The sequence below is a fragment of the Sturnira hondurensis genome, unplaced genomic scaffold (genome assembly GCF_014824575.4).
Source record: "Sturnira hondurensis isolate 20B ecotype Veracruz unplaced genomic scaffold, ASM1482457v3 Scaffold0014745, whole genome shotgun sequence".
Lineage (NCBI taxonomy): Eukaryota > Metazoa > Chordata > Mammalia > Chiroptera > Phyllostomidae > Sturnira > Sturnira hondurensis.
Window position 1 is genome coordinate 5,242,935 of NW_028087376.1, and position 25,453 is coordinate 5,268,387.

Sequence of the window (25,453 nt, forward strand, 5' to 3'; positions counted from 1 at the left end):
AATGGGTAGGCCCACCTGGGAGAAATGCAGCTGCTTCTATTTCATTTAGGGGGAAAGATAGTGAATTCTTCACCTTTCTGACATACTATAACATCACTACAAAGCCACTCTGAGTCCTTCTCAAAACTCTGAAATCCAATATGGCCAAAACACTACATACCTCACACACACTTGAGACTTTAATTTTTAAGTGAGTATACTTAATGCCAGCATACAACCTACTGCTTCTCTAACACCACGTTTGAGAAAATATCCTGTCCTTAGCTCATCACTGTACCTGAAAAACTTTTTCATAAATATAAATGTATAAACAGATGTTTATACATCTTGTATTTGTTTATGTATCTATCTCTCCATCAAGACTGCAAGAACTGCCTCCCCTGCAAGAAGGCAAGGACTAGGATTTCTTCTTCTTTGCACATTGTAGACACTCAATCACTGTATTGAATGGGTGGGTGAAAATCAGTCGTTATTCATTCATTTGCCCAACAAATTTATTGAGCACAATGATGTGCTATGCACTGCTTAATGGTGGGATATAGCAATGGACTAAAGAGTCAAAGTCCCTACGCTCATAGATTTTACATTGGTGGGGTACGAGGCAGACAACAATCTTATGCATGCAAAATATACTACCTGGTGATATGTGCAGAAAAGTATAGCAGAGTAAGAAGTAGAGGGTGACAGGGGAACTTCTTTAGCCTGGGTGGTCATAGAAGCCTCTCTGAGCCTTCCATGGTGGCATTTGATGAGAAACTTGAACGAAATGAGGGAATGTGCCAACAATTTATACATCCGGAAGAGAACACACCAGGCAAAGGGAACATCAAGTGCAAAGGCTGAGACAGGAATATAATCAGCAAGTTTGAGGAAAAGCAACACAGCCCTTGTGACATGGCACAGTGAGAGAGAAAGAGACCAGAGTCAGAGAGGCAAGGGCAGGCCCTGGAAGGTCCTGTGGTCACAGCTTTAGTTCAGCTGTATACAGTTGCAGAAAGGCAGGTTAGCCTTTGGTACAAAGCCAGGTTTTCACAAGAAAGACAAGCTAAGGGGCAGGCTAGTTCTCGGCCTACCACAGAGGTCAGTGGGGTGGGGAGGGGACACATAAAAAGGGACACACTATGGCATCCTGCTGTAAGGTCTCAATGCCTCACCCCAATACTCAGAGCTCACTGACCCTTGCTTCCTCATTACTTACCCCTTTTCATCATTATCATGACAACCTTCATGTAAAATGTTACCCCTTTTAAAAATTGTTGAAAGATGCTACTTTTGGAAAATGAGGCCAAGGAAAGCAATTACTTCCAGTCAGCCTCTCCCACCCACCCCCCAGCTTTGGCACTGCCCTGACCCTCTGTTAGGGCTGTATTGGCTCTGGACTAAAAGGAATCCATCATCCTGTCAGCAGATTCAAGCCTCGCCTGAGTGAATGGCAGTGCTCCATCCAATTCCCTCCGCCATGTGATGGGCAAGGAGAATGGAGAAGCCCTGAGCTTCTACCCTGGGAGGGAATTCAACATAAGCAAAGTAACTAACAGAAAGTAGGATGTGAAAAATATGTTTTAAATGGGTACAAATAAACACTGTGGATTCAGAAAGGAAAGTGGTCACATTTATTTGGCACCTCCACATGAGGAAGCAGGGACTGCTGGCTGCCTATATTATCACAGAAGTGGGTACCTATGTTATCACAGAAGTTGCCTCAAAAGCTGGGCGTATGCATACATGACCTTCCATTACCATACAAACCTGTCCTGCCCACACGCTACACAAATCCACCTGACCACTGACACCCTTTGACTGAGTCCTCCCTCCTTCTCTCCTTTTCTTTCTTTAGCTCAAGAGGATGCAGATCCATTGATATACAATTTTAAGGAAAAAACAGATATTTGTTTTGGAAATATTTATAACCATCAAGCTAAATGCACTAATATAATATGTTAAAATTATCTATTTTCTCAAGTAAAATACTTCACCCCACCCACTCAGGATTCTAACATCTCATTTTGTTTCCAACATACCTTTCAAACAGGCATTATGCCAGGCCCTGTGCTATATTTCATGTTTTATTTCATTTAATTGTCCCAACATCCCTATGTACTTGGTATTATCATCATCACTTTACATTCAAGAACCATTACTTGCTCCATATCACATACCAAGTAATGGAAGATCCAGGGTTCAAAGCCAGGTTTTAATGCCCATGGTTAGGGGATCACCATCAATCACCCTACCTCTCATTATTAACTTTCTTCTAGGAACAGGAAAGGGGCAGGAAGGGAAGTGCACATTTAAAACAGTCCAGTTTTCTTCTTGAAAAGACTCCATGATGGAGACTTTGGAAGAAGAAGGGGGAAAATAGTTAAAACTGTTTTTCTGGGTTATGAGTACATTTTCATTATCAGAATAAAACTACTTCTCCTTTGTTCAAATAATCAAGAAATGAATGCTGCGTTTGAAACCTGTTGAGTTTAATTCATCTCGTTTTAGTAGAGAAAATAATGGCAAATGGCTGAGATTTGTGTTTTATTGCTATTATTATTATTGCTGTTATTATTGAATAGTTTTATATATCAGAAAGAAGTTGGACATGCTAAGAAACCCATCTTTAACCTTTTATAAGTAAGGACTTATCTCTTATACTACAGAGCTTCACAGCTTATGGGCATTCGATAAATGTCAGTTCAATGGATTGAACTGAATCAACTCAAAGGCAGCGTACCTGAATGAAAGTAGCATGGGTAAGAGATTTAAGAAGAGCTTGAAGCAGATGGCCTTGGTTGTATGATATGCAACCATTTAAACATTATTTTAGAGAGAAGTGAGAGAAAGTACTAACTTCAGTCTCTAGAAAGTCATAAAAACAGCTTAGAGGGGAAAGAAGAATTCAGACCTGAAAAGGAACATTTAGTGCTCAGAGTATACAACCTACAATGGCAGTAAAGCCAGCCTTCCAGGCAGGCTTAAAGAAGAATATGCTGGAAAAGCGTTTCCAAAAACAATATACAAATGGCCAATAGGTACATGAAAAGATTCTCAACATTGCCAATCATCATGGGAGTGTAAATCAAAACCACATTGAGATATCACCTCATACCACTTAGAATGGCTATTATCAAAAAGACAAGAGATAGCAAGCTGGCAAGGATGTGGAGAAAAAGGAATCCTCATGCACTATTGGTGAGCATGTAAATTGGTGCAGGCACTATGAAAAACAGTATGGACATTCCTCAAAAAATTAAAAATTGAACCACTATGTCACCCAGCAATTTCAGTTCTGGGTATATATCAAAAGGAAATGAAATTAGAACCTCAAAGTGGTATCTGCACACTTCTGTTCAGTGCAGCATCATTCACAATAGCCGAGATATAGAAACAACCTAAGTGTCCATCAATGGATGAATGAATAAATAATATGTGGTAAATATACACAACAGCATACTATTCAGCCATAAAAAAGAATAAAATCTAGCCATTTATGACAACAATGGCATCAGGCTAAATGAAGTAAGTCAGAAAAAGACAAATATCATATGATCTCACTTACATCTGGATTCTTAAAAAGAAAAACCAAACTCATAGATAAAGAGAACAGATTGGTAGTTGCCAGAGGCAGTGGTGGAAGATAGTCAAAATGGGTTGAAGGTGTAAAATAATTTTTAAAAAAGAAAAAACAAACTGCTGAAAAAGGGAGCTGGGCTTGAGGACATGTATCGATTAAATTAAAAAGTCATAGCATCCATGCTGTTGCAAAGGGTAGGAGCTCCTTTCTTTCTGCTGCATAGAATTCCACTGTGTAAATGTACCATAGTAATTGGATCCACTCATTTACTAATGGACACCTAGGTTGCTTCCAATTCTTGGCTATTGTAAATCATGTTGCTATGAACATTGGGGTGCATAGGTTCTTTTGGGTTGGTGTTTCAGGGTTCTTGGGATATAATCCTAGCAGTGGAATTACTGGATCGAAAGGCAGATCCATTTTTAATTTTCTGAGAAAGCATAATGCTGAGTGAAATAAGCCAGGCAGTGAAAGACAAATACCATATGATCTCACCTTTAACAAGAACCTAAACAACAAAACAAGCAAGCAAGCAAAATACAACCAAAGACACTGAAATAGAGAACAGGCTGACAGGGACTAAAGGGGAGAGGGAAGGGAATTTCAGGGGAAAGGGGGAAGAAGGGTTTACAAGAACAAGTATAAAGGACACAAGGACAAAAGCTAAGGTGCTTAGAAATTGGAGGGAGGTGGGGAGCACTGGTGGGGTGAGCGGGGATGGGAGTAAAAGATAGAAAACTGTACTTGAACAACAATTAAAATAAATAAATTAAAAAATAAAATAAATATAAGTGCATTTTAAAATAAAATTTAAACAAATTGTTACCTTATTATATAAGTGTGGGAAAATCCATATAAAATTGACAATTAAAAACACCTTTTATAAAAAAAAAAGAGCAACCTGGAGAGACTTTGACAGCTCAGGGCAGCATAATACCTGCAGCTGCCACTTGCCTTTTCTATAATATTTCAGGGGAAAAAAAGTCATAGCAAACTACCATTTTGAGAAACAGAATTTATAGCTCTTGATTAATGACAGAGCACTGGATAGTTTTTGCTCTATAAGAATTTTTATTTGGATTTGTTTTTTGTTATTGTTTTTAAAATGTCCTTTTAAGCAATCAATGTGACTTTTCCTAAGGACTAGCGGGTTGATGAAAAGATGGGAGGAGGAACCACATGGCAAATTCTTGCTCCCCTCACCTGTCTGAATAGGAGTGACCCTGACACAATCCCAAGGTGCAGGTAGAGCTTCAGGAGGAATTACAAGGCCTCTTTAAGGCTTTTCCTGAGGCTGAAACCTCTTTTCAGTGACAAGCGTCATCAAAACAGTAATGCAAGTCAGCTGCCGTACACGGCCGATGCAGTGTGCAGCGCTGCGGCAATCTCCCCGGCATGGCAATGAAAACGCGCCTGACCCAGGGCAGTGCCACTACATGGAAACCTGCCCTTTCATCAATGGGGAAGAAGCAGCCTGGCCTGCAGTGTCACTGGAGGCCTGAGTCCTCTTACCTGCGGGCCCATCATCCATGAAATTGTTCCAAAACCCAGTCTCCGGTTGTCACAGATTTATGAACTCCACTCTCCACGGTTCTGTTTCATGGTGCTTCTTCTCACTGAACCAACTTCATCATTTAAATCATTAACAGTGGAAGTGCATTTACTGGGGAGTAGGTGGAATATGGGATCTTGAAAGATGGAAAAGAGTGGGAGTGCAGTTTCACCTCTCTCATGTGAATCGCCCTTTGCAGCCTCGGATCTGTGAGCTAAACGTTCACCAGGGCAATGAAAGGGGATTTTTAAAGTGAGTTTCTCTTCTAGCTCTGGTCATTAAAACATGTATATATCTCCATTAACTAACCAGAACTTGCCAATAGTCTTCAGAAATCATTAGACCATCAAAACCCTACTTATTCTAGAGAAAATGGCAGCCCTGCCCGAATTTCCCTGCTGTCATCTTCTGCCCTTCTTACCTATACTGACTTTGTGTTACTTTGCTTATGGCAGAGCAAGAGAATAAACGAATTTTCTTGCAGCCCACCTACTGCAATGTCTGCCTCCTCTTCTCTTGCAGCAAAGTCAAAGCAAATGCAGAAAGAAGTTGGTTACATGCACTTTGGCCTTACAAGGTTGGAGGCTAGATCTGAGTCCTAGTTCATAGTATTTATTTTCCAGGTTACTAAGCCCTGCCACAGCCTCTCTCCTACTTAGCCTGCTACCCCTGAAGAGAAAGTGAAGTCATATGATTCACACCCAGCCCCGTAAGAATGAAGCTCAACCAAAGCACAGCTAACGTAAGCACAGCTCAACCAAATCGTCCACTGCCCCTTTTAATAAATTGGACTGTGAATTAGCCTTAGAAGTACCTAGGCTCTGGATGGAAAATCCTCTTTCAGAAGTAATCAAATATTTCTAATTCCATCAAAAGTCAGTCAACAAACATACATTTAAAAAGATTCTTTGATTTAATAACTAGACATGTAACAAAGTCTTCAATTATTTGGTTACTAACCTAGATAATCTTTAGTAGTCCTTTCCAACTCTAAAATCCAGTAATTTCTATTCTCCCCTAGTGACTTCAGAGGGAGGGTGGCCCTGTCAACATTTTAAGTTCAGACTCTGGCCTCCAGAACTGTGAGAATGATTTTCTGTCATTTTTGAATGAATTAATTAATAAATAAATAGATAAATAAAATCCAGTTATTTCTTTTATGAGTTGTATTTGTTGACATCCCAATATTTTGCTGAATTACCTCAGACAATAATAATTATGATAAAGTTTTTATAGTATTTTATAGGGTGTCGACTTATAAAATGCTTTCACATTCATTACCCTGTTTGACTTTTTATGCACCCCTACAAATTATGGTATTTATTATTACCATTGCTTACAAAAGAAGAAATGGAAGCTCAAAGAGGTTAAAAGGCTTAGCCCAGTTCTGAAAAATGGAAGAGTTTGATTATAAACTATCAGGGAAGTTTGAGTACTGGATTCAAAACTAACTGGCTGCATGGCCTTAAGTAAATCACTTGCTCTTCTGAGCTTCTTTGTCAATTTGTAAAAAGCGTTAACTAGATGATCTCTGTGGTCTTTCAAGGCCCTAAAACTCTGCAGTCCTATACTCCTAAATGTTTCCTTCTCTAGACATCGTACCTCCACCCAAAAGTAAGGGAATAACATGGACAACCCAAAAGGACTGAGATTGAAAACAATCAGAGTGCTATACTCAGGAACTTGGCAAATAACAAATATACCAAGTGGAAAAAAAAAGCTGTGATAGAAAGCTGAGCATAGTCACCTACTATGCCCACTACAGTGTGAAAGTATCACCCTCCAACCACATTTAATTAATATCTTTGTCCATTCATTGTGTTAGAAACCAAACCAGAATGTGTTTTTGGCTTAATTCTTTTAGAGATCACATCCAGCTCTTGCCTTTCTCCTGATTTGGAGCCTTCTCCTGAATTACAGTCTTCTCCTGAATTGCAAACATCTGAGTCTACCTTGTACAAGGCTCACTCACACTCATCTCTTCTCTCTGTGTGATCTGAAAGTGCCACAGACAGCCTAAATTTCCCAGGGCACATCAAATTCATACAGTGGCTAATACCCATGACTGAATCAGAGTTGGTTTTTAGTCCCTTCCCTTTCAAATAAGCAGGGGACTACCTATTTCATAATGACTTTGTTCACCATAAATCTTTTTGGGGGTTGAGTGGTTTACCACCATTTGGGGAGCCATACCCAATTCCCACACCTCACTTGGCTTGGAAGAACTGGTTGTCTCAGAAAAACCCTTGCTGAGTGTTCCTATGTGTCAAGACTGTGCTGAAGTTTTATCTGCAGTCTATCCTTGCAACAAGTCTATTATTATCACCATTTACAGATGAGGAAACTGAGGCACAGAGAGGCCTCCCTCAAGGTCACATGGTGACTAGGTGGTGAAGTCTGAGATTCAAACCCATACAGATTGATTCCAAACTTATGGTGGTCTTCACCACCACACAGCTGCCCACTTGTCCACTAACCAGGCACGGCAGAGACCTCCAAAGAAGTCGGTTCTCTAGGTACTGAATTTCCTGTCACCAAGTCATTCAAGCACAAGCTGGGTTTCTACTTGGCTTCAACTCTAAGATCGTATGGTTCTAAAGCTGTCTTTAAACCCACCTCAAATCCCCCTTGGGTAGTCTTACATCTACTCCTCGCACCTTTCCTCTGTCCTGACATAGTACATAGCTGTCTTCTCTGCATTCTCATTAAACTGTTTATACTTCTTTTTTTTAATATTTTATTTATTCATCTTTAGAGGGGAAGGGAAGGAAACATCAATGTATGGTTGCTTCTCGTGCATCCTCTGCAGAGAGCTGGCCCCTGCGGGAAACTGGCCTGCAACCCAAGCATGTGCCCTGACTGGGAACCGAACCGCGATAGTCTGGTTCACAGGCCCGCGCTCAATACACCGAACCACACCAGCCAGGGCCTAAACTGTTTATACTTCTATTACAGTATCTACCACACTGTACTACAGCAAAATATGTTCCTCATCCTCCAGAAAGTCTTGCAAACTGGCTGCCTTTACTGAATCCTAGTCATAGAAATGTTTGTTTGGGGTAGTTATCACATTATAATAAATACAGTTTGGGGCAAAAGTAGGTTTACAGTTGTGAGTATGTGAAACACAGAATGTATTCTTGTATCACTATGCATTAATTATTGTATCATTTTCCTACTATATGAACAACTGTAAACCTACTTTCCCCCCACCCTGTAGATAGGGCAGAAACCTCCAGTTTATCACAGTCATCCTCACTCCCTACTGTCTTATCCCTGACAGATTACATATCTACTCTACCTGCTTGTCCTCTGATGGGATTTAAGATATAACCCCTATAGAATTATTATCTTTTGAGTATCGATTATGCCTTGTTCATTTTAGTATTCTCCATGCATTCTAGTACAGTACCAGAAAACAGCTCAATAGATATCTGATGAATGAATAAACGATGAACAGATGAACACGCGAAGACTGCCAGGCAGCCTAAAGATCTACTGAGCAAAAAGGTGGCAGATAGGACAGCAACTCATTGGGCAAACTCCCCAAATGGGAGCAGCCTTAATCACTTTATGCCTGTTAACTCAATTTATAAAGCAGATATGATAATACTTACCTACTTCTCGGTAGGGTGCCACATGAAATAATTAGTTAATATGTATAAGGCATTATCTGTACTACATGGTAGATACTAGTCCTACTGTGAATGCTCAGCTTTGGAGCCTCCAATGAATCCACTTTAAATAGAGCTACCAAATTAGACACCAAGATTTATCCAATTTTTCTTTCTGGCTCTGCAAACATTCTGTTTCCAAACCAGAAATATGTAAGACCTTTCTCAGAGCAAACCAACCTTTCTCTCTGATCTCTGTCTCTCCCTCTCTCTCTCTGTCTCTCTGTCTTTCTCTTTCTCTCTCTCCCTCCATCTCTCTCCACATCCCGTTCTCTCTACTGCTTGCTCTCTGCCCCATCTCTACCTTCCATTTCAAGTTAATGTTAGGGTGGGAGGCGAGATACACTGGTAAGTGAGCCAGGACTCTCAGCTGGATGGATTGCAATGGCAGAGGAGCAAGGCAGTTAGTGACCTGGAGTACTGGGGACACTCTTGATTCTTGTAATGTCTCTCTCTTCATCTGAAAATCAATTGACCTGAATATACTTGTGTGCTTTTTTGTATATTTCAATAAAATGTTTAAAATAGAAAAGGCCAAATCACACAGTCCAAAACACAGTGGGAAGGAATTACACCTCCCTTCCCTTGCTAAAACTCAGAGCCCCTTTGTGACTGAGTTTAGGACTTTTACCAACCACAAGCTCTTCGAGGCAGACGCTCCTCACAAGCTCTTGTGACAGACATTAGCTGGCTAGCCATGGCTCTTGCACTGAACCAAACAGAGGTCTGCCTTGTGAGCCGTGCCAGTGGTCATGAACACAGCTTCCTTCCTTTTGCTATACCAGACCCAGTACATCCTGCCATAGTAAGAGCTCCTTCCCTGAGCAAAAGCACACATCATGGTATCAGCTGGGTCCCTCAGCAGCTCAGCTCCAGGCAAGATTTGTTCCCTTGTTTGTCTGGAGCTTTGGTCTTAATTTGCAATGTTTGCTAATCTACTATTAGTTGTGCTAAATTTAATTTAACTCATGTAGCAATTCATTTATTTCAATCTTCTATTATTGGGTACCACTCTTAAGTTATAAGTGATTTTGACTTACTCTAATCGTGTTGAAGTCTGTTGGCCCAGTTATTCCTCCTTGCAAGTAACCATCTGCAGTTAAATACATATCTAGATGTTATATGCATCTGTATATAAAATATATTAATAGCTAAGATTAATATAAATATATTAATCATCTAATACATATATTAAAATATAAACATTATAAAAATATAATATATAAATATATATAAATACATATATAATTGCAGTCAGGGCAGGGTGATAGGAAAGCTCAATGGGACCTTTATTCTCAAATTTTTCCATTTGCTTCTATATTGAAATAAAATCAGGTAAGTGAAAACTAGGAGTTACTTCTCCCCCATCCCACCCCCAACAGTCATCTGGCAGATGGAGAAAAAACAATAGCCAGACAGATCTTCCACCTTACAAAATCAAAACCTAATACATAATAATTATTTTTTTAACCAACAAAACAACACCTTTACCTTGGCTACCTATCATTTGGACAGACGGTTGTGATCATTCTGAATTTATATGAAGAAGTACTCATGGAATCTTCATGAGTTAATGAAAAAGTGGCTCAGCAGGTAGACTTTTTATGAACATGCCTTTCTATACAAATTTTAAAATATATAATAAGTGTTTTTTTTTTAAATATTTTATTTATTTATCTTTAGAGAGGAAGGGAAGGAGAGAAGGAGAGAAATATCGGTGTATGGTTGCCTCTCGTGAGTCCACTGCTGGGAACTGGCCTGCAACCCAAGCATGTGCCCTGACTGGGAATCGAACTGCGATTGTGTGATTCGCAGGCCTGCACTCAGTCCACTGAGCTACACAGCCAGGGCTAATAAGTGTGTTTTTGAAGGAAAGCTTAACACTTCCTTTTATGGAAGGTCTTTTGACTTATATAGTTCACAGTTTTTTAAAAGTACAAATCTCATCCTACATATATAAAACACTAGCATTTATCATGCTGCAATCAATTCAGCTTACCCCAAAATCTATGAGGAAATAAAAAATCACCAGCTAATACCTAATAGGTCAACACAAGCAGATGCAAAGCACTCAGCCCAGTGCCCTGGCCTATAGCAAGCATTCAGAAAATATTATAATAATGAGAATAATATTGACTATTAATATAATAGGACCTATTATTATATAATATCCCACTGAGTTTGACTTTCTTATCTTTGTGGTGAAACATGCCACCAGGATATATCTTTCCAAAGCTCATACCTCCAAGCATAACAGGTGATCCTTCTGATTTAACTACACCAGAATGGCTTCATCAGGGTCAGTGACTTCTGCAGCCAAACCCACCCATCAGTGTGAACCTAAACTTAATACCAGAAACTTTGTGCAGGTAAGGGTGCCTAAGAAACCTTCAAAAGTGGTCCTTAAACATGCATTCTACATAGGAAATCTTGCCCCAAATTCTCTCTCTCTTACCAGATCATCCCACATTGTGCCAATTGTGTAGAATCTATCTGGAAGGATCTCTAAGGACCCAAATCTAATTTGTTTACATATCTTCTAATCCCCACTGTAAAAAACCTCATAAAGACTGGTATTTCCCCTGGCTGGTATAGCTCAGTGGATTGAGCGCAGGTCTGCAAACCAATTGTGGTTCGATTCCCAGTCAGGGCACATGCGTGGGTTGCAGGCCAGTTCCCAGCAGGGGACACACCAGAGGCAACCATACATTGATATTTCTCTCCCTCTCTCCTTCCCTTCCCCTCTAAAAGATAAATAAATAAATTTTTTTAAAAGACTGGTATTTCTTCTAAGGCACTGTAATAAGGTTGATATGTGTCAGTAGCCTAAGGAAAAGCTACTACTTTTCAAGTAACTAAAGTGTATGACCCTAATATTTTATAGGATCAAAATTTTTGTCTTCACAAATACCATATGATCTCACCGTTAACAGGAATCTAAACAACAAAACAAACAAGCAAGTAAATATGACCAATGACACTCAGATACGGAACAGGCTGACAGGGTCCAGAGGGGAGAAAATCAGAGGGGAAAAGGGGATGGACTCACATGAACAAGTATAAAGGACACATGGACACATGTACATTAGGGTAGGGGGCGGAAATGGGAGGGAGGGAGATGGGGAAGCACTGGGTGGGGGACAGGCAGGGCTGGGAATATAAGACAGAAAACTGTATTTGAACAAGAATTACATTAAAAAATGAAAATAAATTTGTCTTCATATAAAGAAATGAAATAGAGAATGGGATGGACAGGAGAGAGAAACCCAGAATCTGGACCTACAAGACCAATTATGTGCAACAAAACAAAGCAATACAACCAAAAAACAAACACACAAATAGTTTTAGATAATGTGTGTATAGGTATGAATATAGATATAGGTATATATAGAGAGAAACTGTCTGATACTTGTACAGAGATATTTAAATATAATTAAGGAGATGATAATGTCATGAAACATTTAAAAATCTAATGATCTCCATACATAAGCTATCAAAAGGAAGTATATAAGAAAGACTTAAATTTGTCATGTGAGCCCGCTGGAAAGGAATTTCACCATGTAGCTAAATCAGGGGCAGAGGTTTCGTTCTAAATCCATGGACAGAGCCCAACTAACCATCTATTTTTGTAAATAAAGTTTTCTCAGAACACAGCTACACATTTGTGTACCATCTGTGGCTGCTTTCACTGCACAATGGCAGAGTTGAGAAGCTACAACATAGATAGTAGTATGGCCCACAAAGCTGAAAATATTTACTGCCTTGCATTGAAAAAGTTTGCTGACTCCAGATTCCAAAAAAAGGGAGGGGCTTCACAAACGGAGTTTAAAAAAGAGAGAGAAAACTGAATATTGAGAAATAATGAGGTGGGATGGGTAGGGACCATCAAGCACAGGGCTTGCCCCAGCAGGGAGAAGGAACTGAGCACTTGAATGAAGATGGCACTGCAGGATGTGAATAGCAGGTTGCCCCAGCAGGGAGAAGGAACTGAGCACTTGAATGAAGATGGCACTGCAGGATGTGAATAGCAGGTTAATGAAGGAGAGTATGGAAAATGAGTTGGGTTGAGATTGCATAAGCCAGAAAACCATGGACATCAAGACCAAGAAGACTGGACTTGATTCTGTAGATAGTCAGCCATTACTGAGGGTTTCTGAGAAGGCAATTGACAAAATAAATGTGAAGATTTAGAGAAATCCAACCAAGGAGTAGTTTTTGGATAGACTGAGATCCCTGGCAGGAGACAGTGAAGGCCTGGAGCAACCTAGATGCTGTGGGACTGGGCTTAGAGGCATGAGTAAGGGACACTGCAGGAAACACTGAACACAACTCAGTGACCACTTGGTTTGGGGATGAGCAAGAAGAAAGATAATCAGAGCTACTCCAGAGCTTCCAAACCAGGTGACCACACAGCTGAGCACTTTGCATGCAGCCACATTTATTGGTGCTTGCAAATTTTTGAGCTGATGATTAAAGGCATTTTCATGTTATGAATCAAGTCCAAAGCAATTCACAAGCACAGGGTCAATAATTTCAGTGATTTTTTTTCCTTTTTTCCCCCTGTTCTAATCAATGTAATTCATTGACTCATTCACCATATTCCAAGGAAGGAGAAAAGCAGTAGTTTGCTGCTTCTCTAAGTTGCTCTGACAGGTCAATACCCTGTCATCACTAATCCTACAAACTACAACAGACTCCTTTTTAAAGACTTCAAGCAAATAGGTGGCTATCATCATCTTTCAGGGACTTTCTCTACCTATTCTCCTTTTCATGTTACAGACACCCTATTGGTAAGTCTCAAAAATTACAGTTTTGACAGGCAGATCGTGAAGTCCAAGTCAATTCCTCATTTCCCTGCTCTGGCTGCAAAGGAGGAGTTGCAACCATTCAGGAACATCCATTTGGTTCCCTTGAAAACAGACAGGCCTGCTCCCCATGACTCCAATGTTACAAAGTTCTCCTCTCCCCTGTGACAAGCAACGTCTCCCATTGCAAAGTGCTAGACATGGTTCTGGAAACCCTTTGCCCAGATACTCATTAGTACTGCATTAGTCTGTAAACTCAGAGCAAAACGCCCACTTCAACTCGCTCTTACTTGATGTACTTGAAAGGCCCGGTAAATTTATGGCAGGATAATGTGGAGCCCAGCACCTATTTATGAGTTGATCATTTGTACCAAACCCCCCTCAAAGTGCCGAAGGTTACCATTCAACCAGGGCTTGCACTAATGCCACTCGAAGGCCAACAAAGCCAAGTGTATGAAAGTTAAAAGCATTAATAAAAGTGTGACTTATAAATTACTTCATCTTTGTCACCCTTTTTGAAATGGGGTGAGAGAGGCCAGGGTAAATTTATTTTTTAAGTGCTTTCTAAGACCTGAATGGGTCAGGCTTGAAATGCTGTAGTCTATAAATCATTCTTTGCAGATCTGGGGGATGCTGCTGCATCATAACATTAACAAATATTGATTTATTTTATCATTTGCAACTGTTTATGGAAAAACAGAGATGCTACTGCATGTGGGGGTGCGGAGGGGGTGGGAAGCAAATACTTATTTAGAGGCAATGTAGCCAATTAACACCTCTTGTTGCAAGGGAGAAAAAGGGAAATGGCAATGGGATTTCACCTTATAAGGGAGTTCATGGCAGAGTGATTTTCATCAGGTTAGCTGACATTAACTCAGCCCCTACCCCAGTACCACAGAGATGGATGGATTTTGTGCTAAGCAATTTTATGTACAAATGGCCCATATAAGAGGTCCTCTTACCAACACAGCATCATTATATGATACCAGCCAAAGCTCTTATGAGTCTCAGACCCCCTGCTCTTTCAAGAAAGGTTCTGTAGGGTTTTTAGAGATCTGGTCATTCTAGCATTACAGAGAAACAGACACCCATGCTCAATTCAACTACAGATTCTAAAGAGATTCTTTCTGGGTCCCTGCTGGTAGGATGAAGGACAATTAATACCAAACATATACGAGGCAAGGGAAATGAACATGCATGCTGTATTGGACAGTGCTTATGGCTCTGTAGCACTTCCTCAAATTGTAACTTCAGATTTGTTTTCAAACTTTTAATTACAATTTGGGCAGTATCAACCTAGACATTGTTTATTCAAAGAATTTCAGGAAGCTTCAGAGTTTCACCGAGATAAACAATGCCAAAAAAGTACACAATGACGAAGAAAACCTGATTTGAACTCCTAATAACGATTAACAACTATGATCTATGCAGGGATGGACTCTGAAATAATCACAAGCTGATATACTAGTTTCGAAAATCTATGCAATGAAGTTCAGTACTTCAGTGAATTACGAATGGCATAATAATGACTGGGATTCACTCTCAATAGTGTGGGTAGGAAAATGTCTTCTCGATGGCAACAACAGCTGAGGTTAGATAGGGCAAAAAGGCTCTGTCAAATGTTGCTCAAAGAATTCTATCCAAGAATTCTGTCCCCTGCTCTAATCACAGATTCCTAGAGTAATATAGTCCATCATCATTCTTCCCCATGGACTGACATAAATGCCTCTGCAGCTTTGAGACGGGGCCAGGAGCATACTCACCAGGTACATGGATCAGGTGCCATCTTCAGTAGCAACTCTAAAAAGGCACTGGGACCAGAAATATCAAACACCCGCTTTCAAGAAGTCAGTCCTTATCCTTTCCAATATCTGTGTAACTTAGCTGTGCCTATCACCTGTTAGATGGCCATAGGCAAATCATATATCCTCTGAGCCTCAGAGTCCTCAGCTGTAAAATGGGAATTAGCCCTACTCATTGGAATTGTTACGACAATTTAAGACAATGTATTAAAGTGCCCAGCATGCTGCTGACACATAAAAGACACTCAAAATGATGGGCCTACCTAGGACCTATGTCTGGCTTGTGCAGTCTGAGGGATGAGGAGGCCAGACTGCAGTGTTTTCATTTAGCCTCTGTCTGAATTGATGTCTGGACATTTAGAGCCACGTTGGGAACATACATCCCCTCCTGCTATCTATAGCTGGAATAAAACTGAGAGACAAGTTGTTGGAGTGATGGGACCAGTGGGAAGTCAAAAATACTCTAGTCTAAAATTCACATACATGAGCTGACCTTTGCAAACACACCGTTCACACAGTTCTGAGATGCCCATACGTCCTAGGTGGTTGGTACACATTAGACTAGATGTAGCCCAAAGACCCCTTGCTGGGGGACTCCTGAGGTTTGGAGACCCACTCCAAAGGGATCTAGCCTCTATATTTGCCTTTGAGCACAGCTGAGGCACTGCCTTCTAAGGGACTTCCACACCTGGCCCGTGGTGCAACCTTTAGCCACACAGAAAAACTGGCACCACCTAGGATGTACAGCACCACTCTGCTGGCACCATCATTGACCAGCACCACCACATATAACCAAAACTTTCTAAAAGAAGGCAATGCCAGCCTGAATGAGATTTCTCTTTCCCGTCTGTGCCCCCCGAGCTTCTGTTTTCTCTTTCTCTTTGAAGATTGCTCCCATCAGGGGAGGAGCTGGGAATGAGAACCCAGAATTGGGGCTCTGATCTCCATTCACCATACCTCCCCGGGCTGGAGGCTTTCTTCTCTAGAGGCCCAGAAACTGCACTATAGTTCAGTCACATTAGGTTTCTGCCAGTTAAGAAGCCCAAGTTTCAAAGGAAAAGCAACTATTCATCCCGAATTCAGCATGTTATGGCTTCTGTAAAAGACCCCAACACACAATTAATAACACAACTGCAGCGTAACTCAGAATTTTCCACTTGGTGGTTTTCCTCAGGATGGCCGTCATTGAAAAGACATCTTTTACTATCTTTTTAATTAAAAAAATACTAAAGGACACCATAATGCTCTATTCTTGGGTACTAATGTCCAGTTGGGTTCTGTTCAGCATATATATTGAAGGTTTCCCAAGTAGAAAGGATTCATTCTCTATCATTTATTGTAAAGTCTGTGCTTGGAAGTTATAGCCAAGTTCAATTTGAAAAGAAATCAAATATTTGGATGAAAGTGTCATGGTGTGGCATGAGGCATAACCTACAGATTTCTAACTGATACCAGAGGGAGTCAAAGCTACAAGTCCATGACACTTTTAGATATTGGAAGTAACAGTAGTCATTAATTTTTATTCTTTAAAATATTTATGAAGCATATATGTGCAAGCTCTTAGACAAAATACTGAGCCAGTGGCAAATAAATAAATGAATGAATGAATGAATGAATTCAATCATTTGAGTATTAGTTAATGCATTCATTCTTTTCCAGCAAATTTTTATTGAGCATTTACTATATTATAGGCACTGAGGTATGAGCTAGGGATGTAACAGTGAACAAAAATAAGCCTGATACCTGCACAGTGGTGCTTAGAGCCTAGTGAAAGAGACAGACATTAATCATCTAATTATAAAAGTTAATAGGATATTGCATTTGAACCAAGGTCTGTGCAGTGCACAAAGGTTTGAATTCTTATAATAGGAAAGTTTTATAAAATCCATGAGGTCAGAAAAAGATTGAGTAGGCTAAGACCTTATGCCAAAGTAGGAGCTAATCAATCAGGGAGAAATAGGGGGAACAGCATGATCAAAGACAGGTAGCACAGTGTGTTTAAGGAACCAAAGGATGGCCAGAGAAGTCGTAGTGGAGGGAGAAAAGGAAAGCCAGAGAAGATGGATGAGATGGAATACATCACCATCCCTGGGTCCCTCTGTCCCTCAGAATAACATAACAATAGATGATAGATACCATGCCAGACAGAATAAAGTAAATACTAAACAAAGGGTCCAACTAATGCAGGAACAGTTGGCTGGAACCTCAAGAAAGGTTTCAAAAAGAGAGTCACTACAAGCAGAGTCTAAAATAGGCACTGACCATTCTGCTGTGACCTGCTTTTGTAAAAAAAAAAAAAATTTAAGTTGTACTACAACACAGCCACACCCATTCATTTGCATAGTGTCTATAGCTACTTTTGTACTACAGTGGCAGAACTGGGTAGTTTCTGCAAAGACCACTGGGCCTGCACAACTGAAAATATTCACTATCTGGCCTTTTACATACAATATATGCTGAGCCCTGGTATAAAAATGAGCAGATTTTAAATCATAAGATAAGAAGGAAAAGTTTATTGTCTCTGGCACCTGGAAGAAGGAAGCTTGACTATGTCTTCTAGGGGATGTTCTCACTGACTAAAAGAATCATAAGAAGGAAGGACACAGGTATTTTTAACAATGCCTCGGAAATCAAACAAGACAAGGTTCATGTATTTATGCATATTTTACTTCACAAAATAATTATATTCCACAAAAGTTTATTAGACATTGGCTTCTCCCAAAGTCTGTTCTCTGAAAAAAAAATCACACAAAGATGGGATCCAGAAAATAATAAAAAAGCATCATGATCAAATAAGTATGTAAAGCACTGAGTAAACAAAGTGGAAACTGCTTATTTATTGCAGGACTTATTAGAGACTTTTAATACACCATGTACTTTGTAAATCTTCAGGAGAAAAAAAATTGTGCTGTATCTGAAATTTATTTGGTTACTGACTCCTTTTCCAACAACATCTTGCTGGCTAGAGTCACCTGAAGCAAACTTCGTATAACACTGCTCTGAACTTTATCAGCAAATCCTCTGTTAAATTTCTCCAAAACAATAATACCAGAAAGGTATTACCTTTAAAAACAACTTCAAAATTGTCAAAAGAGGAAAGGGTTAGTGCTGGCAAGCTTTCTTGTGGGTACATAGGAAGTAAAACCCCACCAATCTCAACCTCTCCCAATTCCTCCCATATAAAAAAAAATTCTGTGAATTTTGTTCCCAATTCCTATGTTTAAAATCCTATGTATAGGATTCCCTGACACAGTTTTAAAACTTCAAGCATTTGCCTCTCTTCTCCTACCTTTCACAAATTGTCAACATCAACAAATTGCACTTCACTGATTTTTTTTAATTCCGAGCATCAGTTCACAAGAAATACATTAATATTTTTAACCTCTTGAATTGACTGTCTCACTGCATTCCAAATACTGTAAGCCAAACTTCTTTTAAATATTGCAAAAGATACCCTTCTGCCCCACATCCCAATCATTCAATCTGCAAAAGAACTACATAGCCTGAGAGGCTCAAAGTCTGTAAGAAATTAGTCATAGACAAGACAGTCAACTGCACTCACTGCTCTCAGATCCACCATCTCTATGCACTGAACAAACAGTTCTATGCATCTGGCTAGCCAGTTACTAGCTCAGAGACGGGCATTACCCTCAAGAATGCAAGTATTTTGTATTTCTCTTATCTTTCAGTCACCTCCAGAAGACCCAATAGAAGGCCAATAAACATTTTCAAAAGCAACCATAAATATCTACACATATTCCAGATCCTCTATAGGCAAGCAATTCTCAGAGTATTCACAGCCCTGGAGAAATGGGCCAAATTTTCCATTCTCGAGGCTAAAGGGAATTGAAAAGGGCAATGGAAAAATCACACCATTGATGGTGAGCATCCCTGAAGGCAAAGTGCTATTTCAGAGTCTGTCCTGCCAGTCCAGAAGCAGCAGGCCATGTGTCCACTCTGAGGTCATCACAGATCAGCAGAGAATCTCTGCAGGGCTGGAGCAACCCCGGGGGCTCTAGTGAGAGGTGCTAAATAAATTAGTGCTATCATTTATTAGAGCATAAGAAACAGATGGGAATAGGCAAAATGACAGCTGGAAGAGTGAGGTTTCGGCAGATGAGTGTGTGCGGCACTCAGAGATTCATCTGCACGATGCCTATTAACAGCAATGGGAACTGCTTTCCTAGCACTGTATACAGATGCTACAGCTTCTTGAAATTTCATTCCTTGACTTTGTCTCCTTTACACAGATAGTTTACCTAATACCCAATAATGAAAAAATTGGCAATCCCACAACTTTCTCTTATAAAACCCTCCTACCAAGAATGATTATTCTCAACTCATTGTTCCTCGCATCAATAGGAGGTGGGGAGTGGAGAGGAAGAAAGAAAAGGAGGCCAAGGGGAAATAGGCTGGGAAGTGGGAGACAGGGAGAAAGTTTGCTACTTGTAGACCTTTCTTCGGGAACGGGGGCAAGCAATTGACATCCATTTTCCCCACCTGACCCTCCCTGATGACAGTTTCTTCTGTTTTTATAGCATTCTTGAAGCCATTTGTTTTCCTTCCAGATGGTACCAAACTCCTGGGTCTCTGCTATATGCTAAGGTTACCCACAGTTCTTACAGAGTCCAGCATACTCGGGGCTGTTTGGACATAAGCCATTATGCTTACTTTTGTAACCTAAGAGAGTAAGAAATGGTGAGGGGATGGAGGGATTAAGCAAAAAGAAAAAAGGACTCATGGACATGAACAACAGTGTGGTCAGTGGTGGGGGTGGGGAGTATAAGGGGACTAAATGGTAGTGGAAAAAATACAATAAAGATTAAATAAAAAAAGAAATGGCATTAAGAGCCCATAGTTGCCTATTCCTTAAGACTGGGAATAGAAGAAAATTTAAATGAGCATAAGAAAATATAATATATTCAAGAAGCATATTTTGATACCTAACTTTTGATAAATGGAATTATTTTAAGCAAGGTCCTTTTTAATGGGCTACAGGTGGGAGAGTTTTGAAATAAGAAGGCAGGCTGTTTGACAGCCAAATTTAATATTTATCATCTAAGTGAATGTCTAATGCAGGCTTACACATAGAGAACATAATGGAACAGAAATACTTCCTGCCAAAACTAGACCGTCACAAGTTCTCAAAAATAGGTATATATCAGTGTTTATATAGGCTTCTAGATATTCTTTCAATAATTTATTTAGAATTGGACTTTCCCCACAGAGTCAGAGCATACCAAGTGCTCTTAGAGGAAAGGCAGGTCCCAACAGGAAGAAGCACAGAATAGAGCAGATGCCTCATCCTTTCTCCCCAGATTTACCAATCAGTTAAATCCATGTCTACAGGGTCATGGTGAGGCCAGGAGTTGCACTAGCCAACACCTCGTTTCATGGAAGAAACGTGAGGAGTGGGAAAGAAGCATGTCCCACACCAAAGTCACAATGTTTTTTAGCATGGGGAAAGATATAAAAATGCAGAGCAGTGGAGGAGATTGCCCTCAGAAATGACTGAAAGGGGTGTTCTGGTAGCAAATAGTACAACTTTATGTCACCAAAAATAAAGAAAAACAAAGCAATATTTAAAGCAGCTTTTACAGTACAGGAGAAGGCATAAGACAAAACATTCCCCTGAAAATGATTCCAATGACATGGAGACAAGAAATGAAACCCTTTGCCTGGGATACCTGAGGGATCTAGATTGGAAACTAGAAGAATCAAGAGATGACCCTCTCTAGCTTCGGGTAGCTTTAGTTCTAAGCTGTGTGAGAGATGATTCACTCCAGGCTGTCAAGAAAACTATGTTTAACTTCCCATTGAAGTAGTCAAGGGTGCTTTCTTGTCAGCCTAGTCTTTGACCAAATGCACCTCACTTTTTGTGCTTGCATCATTTTTCCCACACCTGGACTAGGAGCAAGGTAGGATTCAAAAGGGTCACGCAGGAAAAGAAAATTGATCCATGAAAATGAAAGGAACTATATTCACTCCGCATAGAAAGAAAATGGAGGAAAGTAGAATAGTATTTATTTCAAGGACATGAAAGCTTTCACTTGAAAATGATAATTTTCAGAACACAACAATAGGGGAGAGATGTAAAGTATAGCATAAGGAACTTCCTTCCAGTATCAGTAAATTGTCTTGAGTGTCCCCAACCAGATTTAGGAGCACCTCTCCACTACACTCAATCTACATTAAACCTATCTGCAGAGGAAGAGTCATCTTTTCATACTGCAAGGGTTTGTCTGTCAAGTCTGTCAACCCATGAGGCAGTAAGCAACTAGATGACAGCATTTAATATAAGGCCTACATTAGAAAAAAACAACAAATATTTCTAGGCTGAATCAATTTAAAGTCATATTTCCAAATACAGAAAGAGGTTATTTAATATGTTCATTCTTGGGGTAGAGGAGCAGGGGATGGGGAGAAAAGATACTTTAAACAGGACAAATTTAGGATTTGAGAAGATAATCCTTTATTAAGGTAAGGGAGACTAGTAAACTTCAGGGGTAACTGTGGTCATCACCGGAGCTACTGACAAAACGTGCAGTACATATTCTAGGCAGTGTGGCAAGACCACTTTTCTCCATCTACTTGAACACTGCCGTGGCCATGCCACTTGCTTTTAAATGTGGCTGCCATTGACTGATCACATGAAAATAAAAATTTGAAGCATTCATGGCTCAACTCAATCACTCTCTTCCCTGTCTGGGGGATTGCTGAAGTCCATGTCAAGGTGGAGCTTCTGACAGAAGGCGTAAGAATGACAACAATGAACAGAAGGAAGCCCGTTGCTCACATGTGATGATGGACTGCATGAATGCTATGGACTTCCCATAAATCCATATATTGAAACCCTACTCCTCAATGTGAACGTTTGGCCTTTAGGAGGTAATTAAGTCACGGAGGTTGGAGCCTTTATGAATGGAATGAAGCCCTTTTAAGGATACAAGAGAAGTAATCTCTTCCATGTGAGGATCCAGTAAGAAGATGCCTATTTGCAAACCAAAACAAGGGACCTCACCAGAACCTAACCATGCTGGCACCTCAGTCATGGACTTCTGACCTCCAGGCCTGTGAGAACATTAATTACTGTTGTTTAAGTCACACTGTCTATGTTAATTTTGTTGTACCAAAACTGAGAACTAAGACAATGAACTAAGACAATGAGCAAGAATGAGTCAGAACTAAACTTGTGTTTATGTCTTTGGATTGGTTGTTTGATTGAGCGCAACATGTCTGATACAATATGCCCCATTAAACTAACTTCTACTCAATTTTAACTCTGTGAGTTTCATCAAACAACACGATGACTGCCTTTTGGCTAATAGGTTGTGATCTTCCATGCCCATAACTCATTCATATGCTTATGTAAAACCCTGAAATTGCTGAAAAACAGAAAAGCTATGGCAAAGACACAAACCACTTGATATTCTTTAATGATGCTATGCTTTTCAAATCTTTTCAACTTTCCTCAAATAGTTCTCCATGCCCATGTTCTAGAGTCACTATGAACACTATGTGTTGTTAGAAACATGCACATATCAGCTTAATTATATTTGTTTTTGCACTTTCTCTCTGAAAGAGAAGTTTGTTTCTGTTTCATCAATGGTGTAGAAATGGATGATTGCCCATCAAGTCCCAATGTTACTGCCACATACACTTGAATATGACATGCTCAGCTATTTAGCATTTCCAGGTCTCCATTTCAAGTTGACCACTTTGTTACACTAGAAATGTTTGAAGGTTGTCAGAGTTCAACTAAATTTGGCAAGTTACTAATGTATCTAGAGTACTCAAAATTGACCCAAAAAGCCTTTCTTCCATTAGGACTTATACCTTACTTTTCCTATTTGGGGTTGATCTGGCCAGACCTGTAGCAAGTACAAGTATATGCCTTCCCTTGGTCATGCAGTTTTGCCTGTTCTCTCAAAAAAAAAAAAGATTGGTGAAAGATCTAAGCATATCTTCTGTCATTTTCCAGGGATTCCAATAAAATTATGTACATGGACAAATAGTCGGAAAAATGGCCCCTGCTGCCATATCAAAAAAAAGGCATGTTGCCTATTTAATTTACACCAAGTGAAAGCCAGCTACCTTAGGTTCAATTAAGGCTCATGGCTCAGACAACCCCAATGAATCCTTATGTATCTTCCAGATAGCTATGAGACATAATAAGTCTGAAAGAGTTTTGCAAAGTATAAAGTAACACTTAAAAAGTTCTTTCATTTGGGTGTCAGGTATCAACGACAAGGAGTCTTTTCTAGTCTGATTGAAGGAGTAATTTCCAAATATCAAGCTGTACAGATGGAAGGCAAGAGCAACATGTGTGTTTTAGAAAGGTCCTTCAGTCAACTTCTACTACTGTGTGTGCACACATGTGTGTATGTGGTATATGGAGTGTGTCTGTGGGTGTTGGTGTGCATTTATGTGTGTACACATGTGTGTTGTGTGCTAGCAGGTCAAGAATGGATTGAAGCTCTGAAGCCAGAAGTTTAGCAAGAAGCTTCCTATAATGATTCATTGATCTGAAAGAGCAGCTCAGGTCAAAGTCCATGTGGAAAATCTAAATCTCCAATACCAAGGCTGGAAGACCAAGGAAGGATCAGGATCTCAGGGACAGGTAAGGAAAGTACCAGAACAAAACCCAGTCGGGAACAGACATGTATGACTTTGGTACTAACAGACAATCGCTGCTAATATCAGTGGAAACCTGTAGCATCCTGTGCTGAGGTGCCTGGTGTAGGGTATATTGGCTTCACTTTACAAAAGCACTAAAAAGTTCAGTTTGCATGAACAATGAATTGAAAATACACTTTGGAGTATTTGGAGTACATTTTAGGAATCTTTCAGGCGACATCAGTATTAAGATGTGGGCAGGTTGGAAGGCAATCCTGTATGTCTCTACCAAAGAAATCACTACGAATGAAAAAATCAGTCTTGAAACAGAATGCATGTGTACAGTTGAGAAGAACAAAATGTTCAAGGTCATTTTTAATGTCTATCTTTGTGAAATTGTCTCGAGTCCCTCATAATAAATTCACAGGATTAAAGCTCTCTTAATGTCTCTGAGCCAAGGAAAAGAAAAAAGCATGCACACAACACTAAAATGGCCCATTAGCACTCGTGAACTTGACTACTCTCTCATAGTGAGCTAGTCTCAAGGAATCATGCTGATGGTGTTCTGATGCAGTGAGTGGGTTCATGATTTTAGCCATCCCAATCACCCTAATCCTAACTGTGGGAACTATGGTCCAAACCAACCTCTGAGAAGACACTTTGTGTACCAGGCACTTCCTGCTAGTCTTGCTAGCAACAATTTCTCATCCCTTCTCCTCCCCATTTCCAGTTTTCATAGGCCTTTCAGACCCTCTCCATTCTCAAAGAGTTTTACTCCCAAGTATCTGGCACAGAGCAGATACTACCTCAAATCCCATCTCATACAAGTCAGTTATTTTTATCCAAGCAAGCAGCTTAGTAGAACAGGGACTTAATTTTTGTCTCTTACCACCACCCACGCCAGTATGTGGCACAGAGCAGACACTCAAAATATGCTGAATGAACGAGGGAATACATAATCCTAATGCCATAATAATGCTATTGACAGGGCTCTGAGGGGTAGGAATGGAAATGTCAAGAAGTGAGAAAGGAACCAGAAAAAAGGAGAAAACGGAGGAAGAAACAAGAGTCCACTCATGTCCTCTTTCTGCTAAAGTCATCCTTCCCCAGTCCCAAAGCCCCCACCACCAACACATGAAAGAAAGGCAGAGGGGCTGCTCCTCAGATAGTCCACATATATTCCTCAGATGTAAGTCATGTGACTACTTACCTTTAAGAATGACATGGGTTTTTATTCCAACTCTGTTTCACTCGGTTACACAATGTATTTTACCTGGCCTGATACCCAGGAATTGGCAGACTTTTTTTTCCCTACAACAACAAAAATTCCCTGTGATATAGAAACCTTCTAGTATCATCATCTGACAATGGAAAGTTTAATGTCCCCTGTGTTTCAGAGTGCTTGGGCTCTATAGCACATTCAAGGACAGATGCATCTGCAG

At 40.0% G+C, this 25,453-nt stretch overlaps 1 pseudogene; it reads left to right on the forward strand.

The window, feature by feature from the left end:
* Positions 1-4,385: 4,385 nt before the first annotated feature.
* Positions 4,386-4,529, forward strand: LOC118999284 (uncharacterized; annotated as a pseudogene).
* Positions 4,530-25,453: the final 20,924 nt, after the last annotated feature.